The 25,247-nt window shown below is 50.4% G+C and overlaps 1 long non-coding RNA gene across 1 annotated transcript in view; it reads left to right on the top strand.

The window, feature by feature from the left end:
• Nucleotides 1–22,788, top strand: part of LOC138350930 (uncharacterized) — a 90,403-nt gene extending 67,615 nt beyond the window's left edge. Inside the window, exon 2 of the long non-coding RNA XR_011222301.1 lies at nucleotides 22,506–22,788. This is a non-coding gene — a long non-coding RNA (uncharacterized lncRNA). The remainder of the gene's footprint in view (nucleotides 1–22,505) is intronic.
• Nucleotides 22,789–25,247: the final 2,459 nt, after the last annotated feature.

Below are 25,247 nucleotides of genomic sequence, written 5' to 3'. Positions count from 1 at the left end.
CCACACCAGGAAACAACACCAGGGGCCACACCTGGACACAACACCAGTGGGCCACACCTGGACACAACACCAGGACACAACACCAGGGGCAACACCAGTACACAACACCAGGACACAACACCAGGACACAACATCTGGACACAACACCAGGACACAACACCAGGACACAACACATGGACACAACATCTGGACACAACACCTGGTCGCAACACCAGGACACAACACATGGACAAAACATCTGGACACAACACCCGGGGCCACACCAGGACACAACACCTGGACACAACACCAGGACACAACACATGGACACAACACCTGGACATAACACCTGGACACAACACCAGGACACAACACCTGGACACAACAACAGGACACAACAACAGGACACAACACCAGGGGGGCCACACATGGACACAACACCAGGGGGCCACACCTGGGCACAACACCAGGGGAGACACCTGGACACAACACCAGGGGCCACACCAGAACACAACACCAGGACACAACACCAGGGGGCCACACCTGGGCACAACACCAGGGGAGACACATGGACACAACACCAGGAAACAACACTAGGGGCCCCACCTGGACACAACACCCGGACACAACACCTGGACACAACACCAGGACATAACACCAGGACACAACACCAGGACACAACACCAGGACACAACGCCAGGACACAACACCAGGACACAACACCTGGACACAACACCTGGACACAACACCAGGACACAACACCAGGGGCCACACCAGGACACAACACCAGGACACAACACCAGGACACAACACCAGGACCCAACACCAGGACACAACACCAGGACACAACACCAGGACACAACACCAGGGGGCCACACCTGGGCACAACACCAGGGGTCACACCAGGACACAACACCAGGGGGCCACACCTGGACACAACACCAGGGGGCTACACCAGGTCACAACACCAGGACATAACACCAGGACACAACACCAGGATATAACACCAGGACATAACACCAGGACACAACACCAGGACACAACACCACGGGGGCCTACACCTGGACACAACACCAGATGCCACACCAGGGCACAACAACAGGACATAACACCAGGACACAACACCAGGACACAACACCAGGACACAACACCAGGACACAATACCAGGACACAACACCAGGACACAACACCAGGACATAACACCAGGACACAACACCAGGGGGCCACACCTGGACACAACACCAGCGGGCCACACCAGGTCACAACACCAGGACATAACAGTAGGACACAACACCAGGACACAACACCAGGACACAACACCAGGACACAACACCAAGACACAACACCAGGGGGGCCTACACCTGGACACAACACCAGATGCCACACCAGGGCACAACACGAGGACATAACAGTAGGACACAACACCAGGACACAACACCAAGACACAACACCAGGACATAACACTAGGACACAACACCAGGGGGGCTACACCTGGACACAACACCAGATGCCACACCAGGACATAACACCAGGACACAACACCAGGACACAACACCAGAACATAACACCAGGACACAACACCAGGGGGGCTACACCTGGACACAACACCAGGACATAACACCAGGACACAACACCAGGACACAACACCAGGACATAACACCAGAAACAACACCTGGACACAACACCAGATGCCACTCCAGGACACAACACCAGGACACACCACAAGGACACAACACCAGTGGGCCACACCTGGACACAACACCTGGGCACAACACCTGGTCACAACACCTGGACACAACACCAGGACACAACACCAGGACACAACACCTGGACACAACACCAGGGGACCAAACAAGAACATAACACCAGGACACAACACCAGTGGGCCACACCTGGACACAACACCAGGACACAACACCAGGAGACCAAACAAGGACACAATACCAGGACACAACACCAGTGGGCCACACCTGGACACAACACCAGGACACAACACCAGAGGGCCACACCAGGACACAACACCAGGACACAACACCAGGACACAACACCTGGACACAACACCAGGACACAACACCAGGGGACCAAACAAGGACACAATACCAGGACACAACACCAGGACACAACACCAGGGGACCAAACAAGGACACAACACCAGGACACAACACCTGGACACAACACCTGGACACAACACCAGGGGACCAAACAAGGACACAACACCAGGACACAACACCAGGGGACCAAACAATGACACAACACCAGGACACAACACCTGGCCACAACACCTGGACACAATACCAGGGCACAACACCAGGACACAACACCTGGACACAACACCAGGGGACCAAACAAGGACACAACACGTGGACACAACACCAGGACAAAACACGTGGACACAACACGTGGACACAACACGTGGACACAACATCAGGGGGGCTACACGTGGACACAACACCAGGTGCCACACCTGGACACAACACCAGGACACAACACCAGGGGCCACACCAGGACACAACACCAGGACACAACACCAGGACACAACACCAGGACACAACACCAGGAAAACAACACCAGGGGCCACACCTGGACACAACACCAGGGGCCACACCAGGACACAACACCAGGGGGCCACACCTGAACACAACACCAGGACACAACATCAGGAAACCACACCAGGACACAACACCAGGACACAACACCAGGACACAACACCTGGACACAACACCAGGACACAACCCCCAGGGGGCCACACCAGGACACAACACCAGGGGGGCCACACCAGGAAACAACACCAGGGGCCACACCTGGACACAACACCAGTGGGCCACACCTGGACACAACACCAGGACACAACACCAGGGGCAACACCAGTACACAACACCAGGACACAACACCAGGACACAACATCTGGACACAACACCAGGACACAACACCAGGACACAACACATGGACACAACATCTGGACATAACACCTGGTCGCAACACCAGGACACAACACATGGACAAAACATCTGGACACAACACCCGGGGCCACACCAGGACATACCTGGACACAACACCAGGACACAACACATGGACACAACATCTGGACACTACACCTGGACACAACACCAGGACACAACACATGGACACAACATCTGGACACAACACCAGGACACAACACCAGGGGCCACACCAGGACACAACACCTGAACACAACACCAGGACACAACACCTGGACACAACACCAGGACACAACACATGGACACAACATCTGGACACAACACCAGGACACAACACCAGGACACAACACCAGGACACAACACCAGGACACAACACCAGGGGCCACACCAGGACACAACACCTGGACACAACACCAGGACACAACACCTGAACACAACACCTGGACACAACACATGGACACAACATCTGGACACAACCCCTGGACTCAATACCAGGACACAACAACTGGACACAACACCAGGGGGCCACACCAGGACACAACACCTGGACACAACACCAGGACACAGCACATGGACACAACACCTGGACATAACACCTGGACACAACACCAGGACACAACACCTGGGCAGAACACCAGGACACAACCCCTGGACTCAATACCAGGACACAACACCTGGACACAACACCAGGGGGCCACACATGGACACAACACCAGGACACAACACCAGGACACATTACCTGGACACAACACTAGGACACAACACCAGGACACAACACCAGGACACAACACCTGGACACAACACCAGGGGGCCACACCAGGACACACCACCTGGACACAACACCAGGACACACCAGGGGGCCACACCTGGACACAACACCAGAACACAACACCAGGGGCCACACCAGGACACAACACCTGGACACAACACCTGGACACAACACCTGGACACAACACCATTACACAACACCATTACACAACACCAGGACACAACACCAGGACACAACACCAGGGGGCCACACCAGGACACATTACCTGGACACAACACCAGGACACAACACCAGGACACAACACCAGGACACAACACCAGGGGGCCACACCAGGACACAACACCAGGACACAACACCAGGAGCCACACCAGGACACGACACCAGGACACAACACCATTACAAAACACCAGGACACAACACCAGGGGGCCACACCAGGACACAACACCAGGACACAACACCAGGGGCCACACCAGGACACGACACCAGGACACAACACCATTACAAAACACCAGGACACAACACCAGGGGGCCACACCAGGACACAACACCAGGACACAACACCAGGACACAACACCAGGACACAACACCAGGGGGCCACACCTGGACACAACACCAGGACACAACACCAGGACGAAACACCAGGGGCCACACCAGGACACAACACCAGGACACGACACCATTACACAACACCAGGACACAACACCAGGACACAACACCAGGACACAACACCAGGGGGCCACACCAGGACACAACACCAGGACACAACACCAGGACACAACACCAGGACACAACACCAGGACACAACACCAGGACACAACACCAGGGGCCACACCAGGACACAACACCAGGACACAACACCAGGACACAACACCAGGGGCAACACCAGTACACAACACCAGGACACAACACCAGGACACAACACCAGGACACAACATCTGGACACAACACCAGGACACAACACCTGGACACAACACATGGACACAACATCTGGACACAACACCTGGACACAACACCAGGACACAACACCAGGACACAACATAACTCGTAATTCTGTGGCGCGGGTTCGATTCCCGCACGAGGCAGAAACAAATGGGCAAAGTTTCTTTCACCCTGAATGCCCCTGTTACCTAGCAGTAAATAGGTACCTGGGTGTTAGTCAGCTGTCACGGGCTGCTTCCTGGGGGTGGAGGCCTGGTCGAGGACCGGGCCGCGGGGACACTAAAAAGCCCCGAAATCATCTCAAGATAACCTCAAGATAACATCTGGACACAACACATGGACACAACATCTGGACACAACATCTGGACACAACACCAGGACACAACACCAGGACACAACACCTGGACACAACACATGGACACAACATCTGGACACAACATCTGGACACAACACCAGGGGCCACGCCAGGACACAACACCAGTACACAACACCAGGACACATTACCTGGACACAACACTAGGACACAACACCAGGACACAACACCAGGACACAACACCAGTACACAACACCAGGACACATTACCTGGACACAACACTAGGACACAACACCAAGACATACCTGGACACAACACCAGGACACAACACATGGACACAACATCTGGACACTACACCTGGACACAACACCAGGACACAACACATGGACACAACATCTGGACACAACACCAGGACACAACACCAGGGGCCACACCAGGACACAACACCTGGACACAACACCAGGACACAACACCTGGACACAACACCTGGACACAACACCTGGACACAACACATGGACACAACATCTGGACACAACCCCTGGACTCAATACCAGGACACAACAACTGGACACAACACCAGGGGGCCACACCAGGACACAACACCAGGACACAACACCAGGACACAACACCAGGACACAAAACCAGGACTCAACACCAGGACACAACACCAGGGGCCACACCAGGACACAACACCAGGACACAACACCAGGACACAACACCCGGACACAACACCAGGACACAACACCAGGGGGCCACACCAGGACACAACACCAGGACACACCTGGAGCCACACCAGGACACAACACCAGGACACAACACCTGGACACAACACCAGGACACAACACCAAGACACAACACCAGGACACAACACCAGGACACAACACCAGGACTCAACACCAGGACACAACACCTGGACACACCACCAGGACACAACACAAGGGGCCACACCAGGACACAACACCAGGGGCCACACCAGGACACAACACCAGGGGCCACACCTGGACACAACACCAGGACACAACACCTGGACACAACACCAGGACACAACACAAGGGGCCACACCAGGACACAACACCAGGGGCCACACCAGGACACAACACCAGGGGCCACACCTGGACACAACACCATTACACAACACCAGGGGCCACACCTGGACACAACACCAGGGGCCACACCTGGACACAACACCAGGGGCCACACCTGGACACAACACCAGGGGAGACACCTGGACACAACACCAGGACAAAACACCAGGGGGCCACACCAGGACACATTACCTGGACACAACACCAGGACACAACACCAGGACACAACACCAGGACACAACACCAGGACACAACACCAGGGGCCACACCAGGACACAACACCAGGACACAACACCAAGACACAACACCAGGACACAACACCAGGGGCCACACCAGGACACAACACCAGGACACAACACCTGGACACAACACCAGGACACAACACCAGGACACAACACCAGGGGCCACACCAGGACACAACACCAGGACACAACACCAAGACACAACACCAGGACACAACACCAGGGGCCACACCAGGTCACAACACCAGGACTCAACACCTGGATACAACACCAGGACACAACACCTGGACACAACACCAGGACACAACACCAAGACACAACACCTGGACACAACACCTGGACACAACACCAGGACACAACACCAGGACACAACACCAGGACACAACACTAGGACACAACACCAGGACACAACACCAGGACACAACACCAGGACACAACACCAGGACACAACACCAGGACTCAACACCAGGACACAACACCTGGACACACCACCAGGACACAACACAAGGGGCCACACCAGGACACAACACCAGGGGCCACACCAGGACACAACACCAGGGGCCACACCTGGACACAACACCTGGACACAACACCAGGACACAACACCTGGACACAACACCAGGACACAACACAAGGGGCCACACCAGGACACAACACCAGGGGCCACACCAGGACACAACACCAGGGGCCACACCTGGACACAACACCATTACACAACACCAGGGGCCACACCTGGACACAACACCAGGGGCCACACCTGGACACAACACCAGGGGAGACACCTGGACACAACACCAGGACAAAACACCAGGGGGCCACACCAGGACACATTACCTGGACACAACACCAGGACACAACACCAGGCCACAACACCAGGACACAACACCAGGACACAACACCAGGACACAACACCAGGGGCCACACCAGGACACAACACCAGGACACAACACCAAGACACAACACCAGGACACAACACCAGGGGCCACACCAGGACACAACACCAGGACACAACACCTGGACACAACACCAGGACACAACACCAGGACACAACACCAGGGGCCACACCAGGACACAACACCAGGACACAACACCAAGACACAACACCAGGACACAACACCAGGGGCCACACCAGGTCACAACACCAGGACACAACACCTGGACACAACACCAGGACACAACACCTGGACACAACACCAGGACACAACACCAAGACACAACACCTGGACACAACACCTGGACACAACACCAGGACACAACACCAGGACACAACACCAGGACACAACACTAGGACACAACACCAGGACACAACACCAGGACACAACACCAGGGGCCACACCAGGACACAACACCAGGACACAACACCAGGACACAACACCAGGGGCCACACCAGGACACAACACCATTACACAACACCAGGACACAAAACTAGGACACAACACCAGGACACAACACCAGGACACAACACCAGGGGCCCACACCAGGACACAACACCAGGACACAACATATTACACAACACCATTACACAACACCTGGACACAACACCAGGACACAACACCAGGACACAACACCAGGACACAACACCAGGGGACCACGCCAGGACACACCCCCTGGACACAACACCAGGACACAACACCAGGACACAACACCAGGGGGCCACACCAGGACACACCACCTGGACACAACACCAGGACACACCAGGAGGCCACACCTGGACACAACACCAGGACATAACACCAGGACACAACACCAGGGGGCCACACCAGGACACACCACCTGGACACAACACCAGGACACACCAGGGGGCCACACCTGGACACAGCACCAGGACACAACACCAGGGGCCACACCAGGACACAACACCAGTACACAACACCTGGACACAACACCTGGACACAACACCAGGACACAACACCTGGACACAACACCTGGACATAACACCTGGACACAACACCATTACACAACACCATTACACAACACCTGGACACAACACCAGGACACAACACCAGGACACAACACCAGGACACAACACCAGGGGGCCACACCAGGACACATTACCTGGACACAACACCAGGACACAACACCAGGACACAACACCAGGACACAACACCAGGGGCCACACCAGGACACAACACCAGGACACAACACCAAGACGCAACACCAGGACACAACACCAGGGGCCACACCAGGACACAACACCAGGACACAACACCTGGACACAACACTAGGACACAACACCAGGACACAACACCAGGACACACCAGGAGCCACACCAGGACACAACACCTGGACACAACACCAGGACACAACACCAAGACACAACACCTGGACACAACACCTGGACACAACACCAGGACACAACACCAGGACACAACACCAGGACACAACACCAGGACACAACACAAGGACACAACACCAGGGGCCACACCAGGACACAACTCCAGGACACAACACCAGGACACAACACCAGGGGCCACACCAGGACACAACACCATTACACAACACCAGGACACAACACTAGGACACAACACCAGGATACAACACCAGGACACAACACCAGGGGCCCACACCAGGACACAACACCAGGACACAACACCAGGACACAACACCAGGGGCCACACCAGGACACAACACCAGGACACAACACCAGGACACAACACCAGGACACAACACCAGGACACAACACCAGGGGCCACACCAGGACACAACACCAGGACACAACACCATTACACAACACCAGGACACAACACCAGGACACAACACCAGGACACAACACCAGGGGGCCACACCAGGACACAACACCAGGACACACCAGGAGCCACGCCAGGACACAACACCAGGACACAACACCTGGACACAACACCAGGACACAACACCAAGACACAACACCAGGACACAACACCAGGACACAACACCAGGACTCAACACCAGGACACAACACCTGGACACACCACCAGGACACAACACAAGGGGCCACACCAGGACACAACACCAGGGGCCACACCAGGACACAACACCAGGGGCCACACCTGGACACAACACCTGGACACAACACCAGGACACAACACCTGGACACAACACCAGGACACAACACAAGGGGCCACACCAGGACACAACACCAGGGGCCACACCAGGACACAACACCAGGGGCCACACCTGGACACAACACCATTACACAACACCAGGGGCCACACCTGGACACAACACCAGGGGCCACACCTGGACACAACACCAGGGGCCACACCTGGACACAAAACCAGGGGCCACACCTGGACACAACACCAGGGGGAGACACCTGGACACAACACCAGGACACAACACCAGGGGGCCACACCAGGACACATTACCTGGACACAACACCAGGACACAACACCAGGACACAACACCAGGACACAACACCAGGACACAACACCAGGACACAACACCAGGGGCCACACCAGGACACAACACCAGGACACAACACCAAGACACAACACCAGGACACAACACCAGGGGCCACACCAGGACACAACACCAGGACACAACACCTGGACACAACACCAGGACACAACACCAGGACACAACACCAGGACACACCAGGAGCCACACCAGGACACAACACCTGGACACAACACCAGGACACAACACCAAGACACAACACCTGGACACAACACCTGGACACAACACCAGGACACAACACCAGGACACAACACCAGGACACAACACCAGGACACAACACCAGGACACAACACCAGGACACAACACCAGGGGCCACACCAGGACACAACACCAGGACACAACACCAGGACACAACACCAGGGGCCACACCAGGACACAACACCATTACACAACACCAGGACACAACACTAGGACACAACACCAGGACACAACACCAGGACACAACACCAGGGGCCCACACCAGGACACAACACCAGGACACAACACCAGGACACAACACCAGGGGCCACACCAGGACACAACACCAGGACACAACACCATTTCACAACACCAGGACACAACACCAGGACACAACACCAGGGGGCCACACCAGGACACAACACCAGGACACACCAGGAGCCACACCAGGACACAACACCAGGACACAACACCTGGACACAACACCAGGACACAACACCAAGACACAACACCAGGACACAACACCAGGACACAACACCAGGACTCAACACCAGGACACAACACCTGGACACACCACCAGGACACAACACCAGGGGCCACACCAGGACACAACACCAGGGGCCACACCTGGACACAACACCTGGACACAACACAAGGGGCCACACCAGGACACAACACCAGGGGCCACACCAGGACACAACACCAGGGGCCACACCTGGACACAACACCATTACACAACACCAGGGGCCACAGCTGGACACAACACCAGGGGCCACACCTGACCACAACACCAGGGGCCACACCAGGACACAACACCAGGGGCCACACCTGGACACAACACCAGGGGTCACTCCTGGACACAACACCAGGGGAGACACCTGGACACAACACCAGGACACAACACCAGGACACAACACCAGGACACACCACCTGGACACAACACCAGGACACAACACCCGGACACAACACTTGGACACAACACCAGTGGCCATACCAGGACACACCACCTGGACACATCACCATCAGGACACAACACCAAGGATACAACACCAGGGGCCATACCAGGACACAACACCAGTGTGCCACACCTGGACACAACACCAGGGGCCACACCTGGACACAACACCAGGACACAACACCAGGGGCCACATCTGGACACAACATCAGGGGGGCCAAACTTGGACACAACACCAGGGCCCACACCAGGACACAACACCAGGGGCCACACCTGGACACAACACCAGGGGCCACACCAGGACACAACACCAGGGGCCACACCAGGACACAACACCAGGGGCCACACCTGGACACAACACCAGGGTCCACACCTGGACACAACACCAGGGGCCACACCTGGACACAACACCAGGGGCCACACCAGGACACAACACCAGGGGCCACACCAGGACACAACAATAGAGGCCACAGCTGGACACAACACCAGGGGCCACACCAGGACACAACACCAGGGGGCCACACCTCGACACAACACCAGGGGCCACACCTGGACACAACACCAGGGGCCACACCAGGACATAACACCAGGGGCCACACCAGGACACAACACCAGAGGGCCACACCTCGACACAACACCAGGGGCCACACCTGGACAAACACCAGGGGCCACACCTCGACACAACACCAGAAGCCACACCTGGACACAACACCAGGGGCCACACCAGGACACAACACCAGGGGCCACAGCTGGACACAAAACCAGGGGCCACACCTGGACACAACACCCGGGGCCACACCTCGACACAACACCAGGGGCCACACCTGGACACAACACCAGGGGCCACACCAGGACACAACACCAGGGGCCACAGCTGGACACAACACCAGAGGCCACACCTCGACACTACACCAGGGGCCACACCTGGACACAACACCAGGGGCCACACCAGGACACAACACCAGGGGCCACACCTGGACACAACACCAGGGGCCACACCAGGACATAACACCAGGGGCCACAGCTGGACACAACACCAGGGGCCACACCTCGACACAACACCAGGGGCCACACCTGGACACAACACCAGGGGCCACAGCAGGACACAACACCAGGGGCCACACCAGGACACAACACCAGGGGCCACACCAGGACACAACACCAGGGGCCACACCTGGACACAACAATAGGGGCCACACCTGGACACAACACCAGGGGCCACATCTGGACACAACACCAGGGGCCACACCTGGACACAACACCAGGGGCCACACCTGGACACAACAATAGAGGCCACAGCTGGACACAACACCAGGGGGCCTCACCAGGACACAACACCAGGGGCCACAGCTGGACACAACACCAGGGGCCACAGCTGGACACAACACCAGGGGCCACAGCTGGACACAACACCAGGGGCCACACCAGGACACAACACCAGGGGCCACACCAGGACACAACACCAGGGGCCACACCAGGACACAACACCAGGGGCCACACCAGGACACAACACCAGGGGCCACACCTGGACACAACACCAGGGGCCACACCAGGACACAACACCAGGGGCCACACCAGGACACAACACCAGGGGCCACACCTATACACAACAATAGAGGCTACAGCTGGACACAACACCAGGGGGCCTCACCAGGACACAACACCAGGGGCCACAGCTGGACACAACACCAGGGGCCACAGCTGGACACAACACCAGGGGCCACACCAGGACACAACACCAGGGGCCACACCAGGACACAACACCAGGGGCCACACCAGGACACAACACCAGGGGCCACACCAGGACACAACACCAGGGGACACACCTGGACACAACACCAGGGGCCACACCAGGACACAACACCAGGGGCCACACCTGGACACAACACCAGGGGCCACACCTGGACACAACACCAGGGGCCACACCAGGACACAACACCAGGGGCCACACCAGGACACAACACCAGGGGCCACACCTGGACACAACAATAGAGGCCACAGCTGGACACAACACCAGGGGGCCTCACCAGGACACAACACCAGGGGCCACAGCTGGACACAACACCAGGGGCCACAGCTGGACACAACACCAGGGGCCACACCAGGACACAACACCAGGGGCCACACCAGGACACAACACCAGGGGCCACACCAGGACACAACACCAGGGGCCACACTAGGACACAACACCAGGGGCCACACCAGGACACAACACCAGGGGCCACACCAGGACACAACACCAGGGGCCACACCAGGACACAACACCAGGGGCCACACCAGGACACAACACCAGGGGCCACACCTGGACACAACACCAGGGGCCACACCAGGACACAACACCAGGGGCCACACCAGGACACAACACCAGGGGCCACACCAGGACACAACACCAGGGGCCACACCAGGACACAACACCAGGGGCCACACCAGGACACAACACCAGGGGGCCATACCAGGACACAACACCAGGGGCCACACCAGGACACAACACCAGGGGCCACACCAGGACACAACACCAGGGGCCACACCAGCAGACAGAGGGGGCTGCCCGGAGTGCCTGACCTATACACCGAGGCGGGTTAACTCTATGGACACTTCCCCTTTAGTCCAGACGCTGTGGGGGGGGGGCCCGTGAAGGGGGCCCTGTTACAGCAGTCACACACGTGAAGGGGCCTCTGTTACAACACTGTCACACACGTGAAGGGGCCCCTGTTACAACACTGTCACACACGTGAAGGGGCCTCTGTTACAACACTGTCACACACGTGAAGGGGCCTCTGTTACAACACTGTCACACAGGTGAAGGGGCCTCTGTTACAACACTGTCACACACGTGAAGGGGCCTCTGTTGCAACACTGTTTACACACGTGAAGGGGCCTCTGTTACAACACTCTCACACACGTGAAGGGGCCTCTGTTACAACACTGTCACACACGTGAAGGGGCCTCTGTTACAACACTGTCACACACGTGGTTACACGTGGGAGGGTTGACGTTGTGGGTGTGAGAGAGGAAGGGACACGCTATGCGAGCTCCGCGGAAAACAATATATATGTAGGGATATTTCAGTGATACAGGAACTAAACACAGTCAGATAACTTTTAAAGTGTGTCTCAACATATTAACCAATATATCATAGTGATTACCATCCGACCGTTTGTGTTAAAGGAAAAATAAGTGAAATTCGTGTGTAGTCAAGGCCTTCCCTCGTGGTGCCAGGAGGCCTTAGGCGATAGTTGCCAAGTCGTCAATAAATCACATCTCTCGCTATTGAAACATCAAGTAATCAGTGCCCATAGTGCTAAGCTCTCTATGCAAAACCTGTGTCTATTATAACAAAAAATAAGGTAACATATCTTAATATCAAGTGAACAAATTATACACAAAATAAGTCCGTCGTGTATATGTAAACAAGGGCCATTTGGAGGTAGGCTCACCCCAGTACTCACTGTGTGTGTATTCTTCCAAATAGTGTAACGTACTCAGGTAACTAGTGCCCAGACACAGAAACTAGACGCCTCCACTGTAAGATAACGAGTGGGAAATGCAAGTAATGTAATCTAACAAGTGAACAAAACAAGTTAAGAGTGCGACACGTGGTAGCAACACTGCCAGCCCATACAGGCTCCTCCAGGCCTGTCTCAAGTTGGTAAACACCCACGGTCAACACCCACGGTCAACCCCCAACGGTCAACACCCACGGTCAACACCCACGGCCAGCACCCACGGTCAACACCCCACCTTGTAAGACCTTGTAAGACCATCACCACTGAACAGAAGTGTTCAACAAAAATGTCTTTGATAAAAACGTGCATAGAATGCAACATGAAGGTAGATTACCAACAGAGCTTTCAATGCCAACTCTGTTCAGCAGCCATACACAAAAAATGTGCCAAAATGACTAATAATTCAAAGAGAAATTTATTTATTTATTTTATTTTTATTTATTTATGCATATACAAGAATGTACATTGGGAATGTGAGGATACATAATATGGTAATTACAGTCTTGTAAAGCCACTAGTACGCGCAGCGTTTCGGGCAGGTCCTTAATCTAAGAAAATTTTAAGTAGGTAAATGCTTGCAAAATTTATAAAAATGATAACAGTTACAAGGCAAGAAAAAAAAGATGAGAGAAAATTGTAGGTATATTAAAGCACATAGGTAGCTCAGATTGATTGCAATGATAGTTTGAATGGTAGTGGACAAAAATTGGTAGGCACAATACAGCATATGGCTAGCACATAAAAGAAGACAGCAATGAAAACAATGATAAGGTTGTTTGAGTTAAATACATAAAAATTAGGAGATTGGGTAGCACTAGGTACAGAGCAAATTTAAAGCTCAGTGTAGGAAACTAAGAATATGAAATTAGGTACTTTTTGGTTTTGCTTTTAAATAAGGCAAAAGTTTGACAGCTTTTCAATTCACTAGGGAGTGAGTTCCATAGACTAGGTCCCTTAATTTACATAGAGTGTTTACACAGATTAAGTTTGACCCTGGGGATATCAAAGAGATATTTATTTCTGGTGTGGTGATAATGGGTCCTATTACATCTGTCCAGGGAGAGTTTCAGAGCATGGTTTGTATTTAAGAACAGGGTTTTGTAAACGTAGTTGACACAAGAGAATGTGTGGAGGGAGTTAATATTTAGCAAGTTTAGGGATTTAAACAAGGGAGCTGAGTGTTGTCTGAAAGCAGAGTTAGTTATTATTCTGATAGCAGATTTTTGCTGGGTGATGATGGGCTTAAGGTGGTTTGCAGTGGTAGACCCCCATGCACAGATACCATAAGATACCACAGATAGAGGTAGATTAGTGCATAATATAGTGAGAGGACAGCAGAGTTAGGAACATAATATCTGATTTTGGAGAGTATACCAACTGTCTTAGAGACTTTCTTAGTTATGTGTTGAATGTGGGTGCTGAGGTTGAGTCTCTTGTCAAGGAATAGGCCAAGAAACTTGCCATCATTTTTATTACTGATGTTAATGTTGTCTATCTGTAGTTAAATTGCATTTGATGATTTGCTTCCAAATAAGATGTAGTAAGTCTTTTCTATGTTTAATGTTAGTTTGTTAGTTGACATCCATAAGTGGACTTTTTTTAATTCATTATTCACAACATTATTTAGTGTATGTGGGTTGAGGTCTGAATAGATAAGGGTAGTATCGTCAGCAAACAATATAGGTTTGAGAATATTAGAGACATTAGGCAGATCGTTTATATATATAAGAAATAGAAGAGGTCCTAAGATACTGCCCTGTGGCACTCCAACGGTTATTGGTAGAGTGGAAGAAGTTGTATCATTGATGGTTACACATTGGTGTCAGTCACTAAGATAGGATCGGATGCAGTCAAGGGCAAGGCCTCGGATTCCATAATACTGGAGTTTAAGTAAGAGGTAGTTGTGATTAACAGTATCAACGGCTTTTCTTAGGCCAATGAAGAGTCCAATCAGAAACTCATTTTTGTCAAGGGCTGAGTAGATAACGTCAAGGAGACTAATGATTGCATCGTTGGTGCTCTTTTGGGACCGGAAGCCAAACTGGCAGGGGCTGAGTATGTCGAATTTTACGAGGTAGGAATAGAGCTGTTTGTAAATAATTTTTTCAAATATTTTTGATAGAATGGGTAGATTTGATATTGGACCAGACTCTACCACCAACTCGGTCAAATGCTAGAGAGGACGCAAACACAGTGGCCTCCTTACCAGAGCCTCAGATATTAACACCAAGTAAAGCATCCAGCACTTTCACTAACAGGATAACATCATTTATATTTGCCAACATCCAGGGTATAAAAACACACAAATCCAACAAAGTTCACTTTATAGATGGTCTCCTTCATGAGGCAAATGCAGTGTTTGCAGCCCTAACGGAAACTCACACAAAGGACTACCTTGATGGTGAAATATGGATCTCAGAATACAATCTCTTCAGATGTGATAGGAAACTACGGCTTCAGGGTGGGGTCAGCCTCTACATCAAAGACACACTCATCTGTACTGAGCTGCTAAACACCTCAAATGATATGGTGGAAGTGCTGATAGTCAAAATAGAGATCCTAAATGTAGTTGTTGTCCTTGTATATAAGTCACCGGAGGCAAACCCTCAGCAGTTTAAAGACCAACTAATGAAAATAGAGCACTGCTTGGAAAAACTCACAAATCCAGCTCCGAACATCATCCTGCTTGGGGACTTCAACCTATGGCAACTGAAATGGAAGCACCTGGCTAATACAGTAATATCAGAAAGAATACCAGGAAGTAGCCTAAATGAACAGGCACATGCAAATGACCTGCTACGGATGTGCGATAGGTTTGCCTTAAACCAGCAAATAGTAGAACCAACTAGGAAGGAGAACACGCTGGACCTCATTTTCACTAATAATGATGAGTTGATCGGGAACATAATGATTACAAATACCTGTTACTCGGATCACAACTTAATTGAAGTTCTGACAACCATGGGGAATGGACCTTCAAAACCAGTCCAGATCCCCGGTGGAGGAGATATCAGCAAATTCAACTTCAATAATAAACAGATATACTGGGAGCAAATAAACCAGGACTTTACAGAAATAAACTGGGAAGAACAGCTAGAAAATGCAAACCTGAACCAGTGCCTGGAAAAAATAAGCTCAGTAGCACTAGAAATATGTTCAAACCGCATACCCCTAAGAAACAAGAGAAAGAGATGCAGATTGGAACGGGAACGTCGTTCCCTATATAGGCGAAGAAAACGAATCGCGGAACAACTTGAGAGCTGTACCCTATCTCAAGAACGGCGAAGAAGGTTAGGTAGAGAAACAGATACAATTGAACTCAAGTTACAAGAATCATACAAAACCCAGGAGAGGCAAAGAGAGCAAAAGGCCATCAGTGAAATAGAGAGAAATCCGAAATAATTTTTCTCCTATGCAAAATCAAGATCAAAAACCACATCTAGTATCGGGCCCCTGCGAAAGGGAGATGGAACTTTCACCGATGACAACAAAGAAATGAGCGAGCTACTGAGAAAGCAGTATGACTCTGTTTTCAGCAAGCCATTAAACGCACTAAAGATTGATATCCCTAATGAATTTTTCATGGATATGATACCAACATCAAATCATATATCAGACGTCACCCTATCCCCACTGGATTTTGAAGAAGCCATAAACAGTATGCCTATGCACTCTGCACCAGGCCCGGATCCTTGGAACTCCATATTCATCAAGAACTGTACAAAAACACTATCGCAGGCCCTCCACATTCTGTGGAGACAAAAACTAGATACTGGCGTTATTCCTGACATACTAAAAACAGCAGAGATAGCACCACTCCATAAAGGAAGAAATAAGGCAGAGGCAAAAAATTACAGACCGATAGCACTAACATCGCACATCATAAAAAAATTTGAGAGAGTGCTAAGAAGTAAGATCACAAAATTCATGGAATCACAGCATCTCCATAACCCCGGACAACATGGTTTCAGAACAGGGCGCTCTTGCCTGTCGCAGTTGCTGGACCACTATGATATGGCATTAGATGCTATGGAAGGCAAACAAAACGCTGATGTTATTTACACAGATTTCGCAAAAGCTTTTGATAAATGTGACCATGGTGTTATTGCACATAAAATGCGTTCAAAAAGAATTCCCGGAAAAAAAGGCAGATGGATCTACAATTTCCTGACTAACAGAACCCAATGTGCAATAGTCAACAAAATAAAATCCAGCCCATCAACCTCAGTCCCCCAGGGTACTGTGCTTGCTCCAGTACTTTTTCTCATCCTCATATCGGACATAGACAAGAACACAACCTATAGCACTGTATCATCCTTTGCAGATGACACTAGGATCTTCATGAGAGTTGGCAACATAGAGGACACGGCAAACCTCCAATCAGATGTAGATCAGGTCTTTCTATGGGCTACAGAAAAAATATGGTGTTTAACGAAGATAAGTTCCAGCTCATGCGCTATGGAAAAAATGAAAATATAAAAACGGAAACCACATACAAAACTCAGGCATATCATAACATAGAACGAAAAGGCAATGTAAAGGATCTGGGTGTACTCATGTCGGAAGACCTTACCTTTAAAGAACACAATAAAGTAGCCCTCACAACTGCAAGAAAAATGACTGGTTGGATAACAAGAACTTTTCACACTAGAGATGCTATACCGATGATGATACTTTTCAAAACGCTTGTGCTCTCTAGAGTGGAGTACTGCTGCACAATGACAGCCCCTTTCAAAGCTGGAGAAATTGCTGACCTGGAGAGCGTGCAGAGATCTTTTACTGCTAGAATCCACTCAGTAAAACATCTAAACTATTGGGACCGACTAAAGAGCCTAAATCTGTACTCCCTTGAGCGCAGGCGGGAGAGATACATAATAATTTACACGTGGAAAATATTAGAGGGGCTGGTCCCAAACCTGCACACAGAAATAACAACATATGAGACCAGAAGACATGGCAGGATGTGCAGAATACCCCCGTTGAAAAGCAGAGGTGCAACAGGTACTCTGAGAGAGAACTATCAACATCAGAGGCCCGAGACTGTTAAACACGCTTCCACTACACATAAGGGACATAACTGGCCGACCCCTCACAGTGTTCAAGAGAGAACTATCAACATCAGAGGCCCGAGACTGTTAAACACGCTTCCACTACACATAAGGGACATAACTGGCCGACTCCTCACAGTGTTCCAGAGAGAACTTGACAAACACCTCCAAAGGATACCTTATCAACCAGGCTGTGACTCATACGTCAGGCTGCGAGCAGCCGCGTCCAACAGCCTGGTTGATCAGTCCAGCAACCAGGAGGCCTGGTCGACGACCGGGCCGCGGAGACGCTAAGCCCCGGAAGCACTTCAAAATAACCACGTGAAGGGGCCTCTGTTACAACACTGTCACACACGTGAAGGGACCTCTGTTACAACACTGTCACACACGTGAAGGGACCTCTGTTACAACACTGTCACACACGTGAAGGGGCCTCTGTTATAACACTGTCACACACATGAAGGGACCTCTGTTACAACACTGTCACACACGTGAAGGTGTAACAAGAGAGCAGTACATAGTACATGAACATCATAACAGCATGAACAGGCCACGTGGAGGATGAACAACCCACAGGCGCCAGACAGGCGGCGGCAGACAATGTAAAAGTTACACCTCTGTACAAGTTAGCCATAGAGTCAGGTCAACGGTCATCGAATCACAAAGAGGTCAGAGTTGGTGCCGTCATGATAATCTTCAGGGATTAACCCCTAAACATCAAATGCAAAACCCTCATGTTCAGCTGAGGAGCAGCAGATCATGGGACAGTCAGTAGAGTGGGCGCAGCCCAGTAGGAAGGTGTGTGTGTGGACTCGGGGAAGGAACATCATCTTCCCAGGAAAACTGTGGAACAACATACGAGTAAGTACGGCTCTCTTGTACTAAAGCACCTCATTCAGTACCCTTGGCCTCTAGTAGGGAATATAGTTAGGGAATGTCTTATTTAAGTATTTTAAATAAAGTCATATATTAATTGTTATTAAATGTGTATTAATGGTTCCTTGCCTTAGTGATATTGGGCCTACCGTCCCCTTTGCCCCAGTGACCTAGTGTTCTTAATTATCCAATATTCCTCCCCCCGTTCGTTTTCCGTGTTGAGGTATTAGTATTGGGTGTGTCCCGCCTTATTCTTGTGTACCCTATAGTTCCCAAGTGGTCAGGATTATTCGAGTGTCAGGCCAGGATCCTTGTACCGTTCAATTGTCCCCTACACCTGTCCTGGTAGGTTATTCCATCTGCAAGACCTACGACTCTCACTCCGGTCCCCTGTCCGGTAACTCAGGGTGGTGGCAGCGTCACTCGGTAATTCATACGATAGGTTGTGACTACGATTATCTCTATCTTTCTGTCTCACTCTCTCTCACTAGTGTCTCACTCTCCCTCGCCCTCACTCGCTCTCGTCCTCTCTCTCTCGCTCTCGCTCTCGCTCTGCCTCACTCTTCCTCTCTCGCTCTCTCTCTCTCTCTCTCTCTCTCTCTCTCTCTCTCTCTCTCTCTCTTCTGTTTACTGGTTTACGTCTTCGTATGACGGCCCGAGTGTTAACATCTTACATGATCGATAGCATCTGTTATTACCATAGAAAGAGCGGAGATTGCACGGTTAGCTCAGTGGTAGTAGCGGGTGCACGGTCGAGAGATATACAAGGCGAGTTATTACAATGTGAGATATTACAAAGGGGCCTCTGTTACAACACTGTCACACACGTGAAGGGGCCTCTGTTACAACACTGTCACACACGTGAAGGGGCCTCTGTTACAACACTGTCACACACGTGAAGGGACCTGTTACAACACTGTCACACACGTGAAGGGGCCTCTGTTACAACACTGTCACACACGTGAAGGGGCCTCTGTTACAACACTGTCACACACGTGAAGGGGCCTCTGTTACAACACTGTCACACACGTGAAGGGGCCTCTGTTACAACACTGTCACACACGTGAAGGGACCTGTTACAACACTGTCACACACGTGAAGGGGCCTCTGTTACAACACTGTCACACACGTGAAGGGGGGCCTCTGTTACAACACTGTCACACACGTGAAGGGGCCTCTGTTACAACACTGTCACACACGTGAAGGGGCCTCTGTTACAACACTGTCACACACGTGAAGGGGCCTCTGTTACAACACTGTCACACACGTGAAGGGGCCTCTGTTACAACACTGTCACACACGTGAAGGGGCCTCTGTTACAACACTGTCACACACGTGAAGGGGCCTCTGTTACAACACTGTCACACACGTGAAGGGGCCTCTGTTACAACACTGTCACACACGTGAAGGGGCCTCTGTTACAACACTGTCACACACGTGAAGGGGCCTCTGTTACAACACTGTCACACACGTGAAGGGGCCTCTGTTACAACACTGTCACACACGTGAAGGGGCCTCTGTTACAACACTGTCACACACGTGAAGGGGCCTCTGTTACAACACTGTCACACACGTGAAGGGGCCTCTATTACAACACTGTCACACACGTGAAGGGGCCTCTGTTACAACACTGTCACACACGTGAAGGGGCCTCTGTTACAACACTGTCACACACATGAAGGGGCCTCTGTTACAACACTGTCACACACGTGAAGGGACCTCTGTTACAACACTGTCACACACGTGAAGAGGCCTCTGTTACAACAGTCACACACGTGAAGGGGCCTCTGTTACAACAGTCACACACGTGAAGGGACCTCTGTTACAACACTGTCACACACGTGAAGGGACCTCTGTTACAACACTGTCACACACGTGAAGGGGCCTCTGTTACAACAGTCACACACGTGAAGGGGCCTCTGTTACAACACTGTCACACACGTGAAGGGACCTCTGTTACAACAGTCACACACGTGAAGGGACCTCTGTTACAACACTGTCACACACGTGAAGGGACCTCTGTTACAACAGTCACACACGTGAAGGGGCCTCTGTTACAACACTGTCACACACGTGAAGGGGCCTCTGTTACAACAGTCACACACGTGAAGGGGCCTCTGTTGTAGCACGTCCTCCCACGTCTGTCGTACCGCAATAGATCAGTAGTTATCGTGTAGCTCTTGTGATTTATATATTTTGATTTTTCACTACAGAAGAGCTAATATATTCTTTATTTTGCAGGTAAGCCACGACAGTGCAGTGCTCGAGCAGTGCCAACAACAGTGCCAACAACAGTGCCGGCAACAGTGTAACACAGTTCACCTGAGGCTCGCCAATCGGTTGTGCTTGTTGCTTTGATATTTTATGACATCCCAGAACTCACTCTTCAAGCTGCAAGTTTAACTGAATCTTATATGTCGTAAAGCTTTAGAAGAAAACTTAAAGTGTTGGATGAAGTGTTAAGAGAGAGTACCTGGGCGGCTGGAAACCGAGTCCAGATTAAATATTAAGACCACAAAGTTCTGTGGAGGAAGTCTACTCCAGTATATAATATCGTTCTTAAATTCTTAAGGAACATAAAAAAAAAATGTGGCTCTGAAACCTATGACCAATGAATTTTATAATAATAATGTTAATAATTAATTCACAATAAATTTAGAGAAGTGGACTGTAAAACTTTGGTTTAATATAGTGATGCCCATACACATCTTTTGGGGGGTAAATTCTTTAATGTTACTCTGCGTATAATATAGAATAATATTCATGGATAACAAAATTAATTAATTATCAGTAATTAGGCTATTGGATTAATAGTCTAATTACTGAATGGCAACAATTAGAGGTTTAGCTGCCAATGTTGAACGAAGATTACGTCCAGCAGCTTTATAACCTGTCTAATCCAGTCCGAGTGGGTTATCTCTGGTGACAGGCGACTCTACTGGCTGAGTTACGTTTCTCTTGCCGCTAGCTCCTTCCAGGACGAGCGTGAGTCTTGCTTCCCGACCCTCCCTCCCGGTCACTTGTCCCTCCATACACTTCTTGGTGAATCAGATGCTATTGATATCGTTCGCCTTATGCGTTTCTGTTCTCGTATTGGTATCCTTGGTGATACTTAGCGCCCCTCTGATTATTCCGCACATTTGATGGTGCTACATAACCTACCCGGTTTGGTGCCTTCTTTTATTTGATAATTACTTACAGCTAGCTCCATGCTGAAATATGAATCACATGTAATTTTCACTTAATGGCATATGTTTATGCATTTACTCGTGAAATTTAAGTGGATTGGGAATAAGAATGCCACTCACGGGAGTTATTAGGTTTGTATACAGCGTAACGACAAGAAACCAACATGATTATATAATAATGGCCAAAATAATAAATCAGTGGTACTCTGCCTTGCCGGACGCGATGTCCGTAATCTCTTGAAGCTGTCGAATCGATCTGAAGCTTGCTACTGCATTGATGCTCCCAAATTCGATCGATAATAAAGACCAGTTCCAGGGCACCAAACCGCAATTGCGTCTCTCTCTGCCAAGTCTCCTGCTAGTGACGTGCGCGCCACCTCGCGACGAATGTTCGAAACTTAGGTAACAACTTGCAATATTTTATTCTAATTTCCGAATGGATGGAAACATTACTGACGTTATTTTACGTCACAGTAACGTTCATTAGGTAACAGCAGATTGTTTCTTGCTGTGCAAATCATTTAACCTAAATGACGTTAGATGGAAAATATATATTCATAGTGGAAATTTAGTTCATTACTTTGTTTACTGGAACAGCTGATCGCAACTGTATAAATTATTTCCAATATACGGCTATATAATTTGCTAAATAAAAATAAATCTATGGCCAATCTATATTCCTTAATAAATTCTATTAGGTTAGACTGGGTTTAATTCGATTTATAGAAATATATAATTTATTCGCGAGGGAGCTAGGCGACTGACGCAATACTACATACAAGAGTTTACATTCTTGTAAAGCCACTAGTACGTGTAGCGTTTCGGGCAGGTCCTTAACCCTAATTTCCCCGGAATACGACCCCGCCGAATCGTTTAACAATCAGGTACCCGTTCACTGCTGGGTGAACAGAGGCTACAGTTAAGGATTGGTGCCCGGTCAATCCTCCCCGGCCAGGATATGGCCGGGGGAGGATTGTTGCTAATATCTACTGGCCCTAGATATTAGTAAGAATTTGCTGTATGATGCTACTTATTAGTAATGTTAGTAAATGCGTTTTCCTAGATACAATAAATTTATATTAGCACACTAGGGGTTAGTATTTGGGTGTTGGAAATTTGCAACAAGTCCACTTCAGAGTAATGAACTTCCAGTGTATCAACCTGCTAAGCTTCAAACACTAAAAATAATTAAGCTTTGAGGTATCAAGTTGCGTAAGTGTTATGAAATATAAATGCCACAGTTTCCAGCTGCCAAAGTGCCTGTTTGTCAAAGTATCAAAACTGTCAAAGTGTCGATCTGTCAAAGTGCCGGTGTTGTAAATAACCTCACAGTGTGAGCCGTCATACTTTGAAAGTGTATCTTTTCAGGTGCGTATTTCCAAGTGTATTGTTGCTTATCAGAAGTGTTCTCTCTACACCACTTCATGATTGTATAAATACATTCATTTTTGGGGGTGAAATTTGTGTATATTCTTGTAGTAAGATAGAAGGAATTAACGGGTTAACCCAAGTAGTTTTGTAGAGTTCTGAGAGCAGTATAAAACAACTGCATGTGTCCTTAAACAGCAACGCATGGTAATAACACCTGTACGATAATAACAGCATCGTACGATAATAACACCTGTACGATAATAACAGCATCGTACGATAATAACAAGGGAACTCATTAATAAGAGCCAGGAAACTATAATAAATGTACGGTAATTAGAACACTAAGATAACAACACAGGTCTCTGATAATTACTCAAGTGTAACTATATATCAGAATACGACACTGCATCGTAAAGTAATATTG

The sequence above is a fragment of the Procambarus clarkii genome, chromosome 48 (assembly GCF_040958095.1).
Source record: "Procambarus clarkii isolate CNS0578487 chromosome 48, FALCON_Pclarkii_2.0, whole genome shotgun sequence".
Lineage (NCBI taxonomy): Eukaryota > Metazoa > Arthropoda > Malacostraca > Decapoda > Cambaridae > Procambarus > Procambarus clarkii.
Note: the sequence above shows the minus strand (reverse complement) of the source record. Positions and strands in the feature narration are given on the sequence as shown.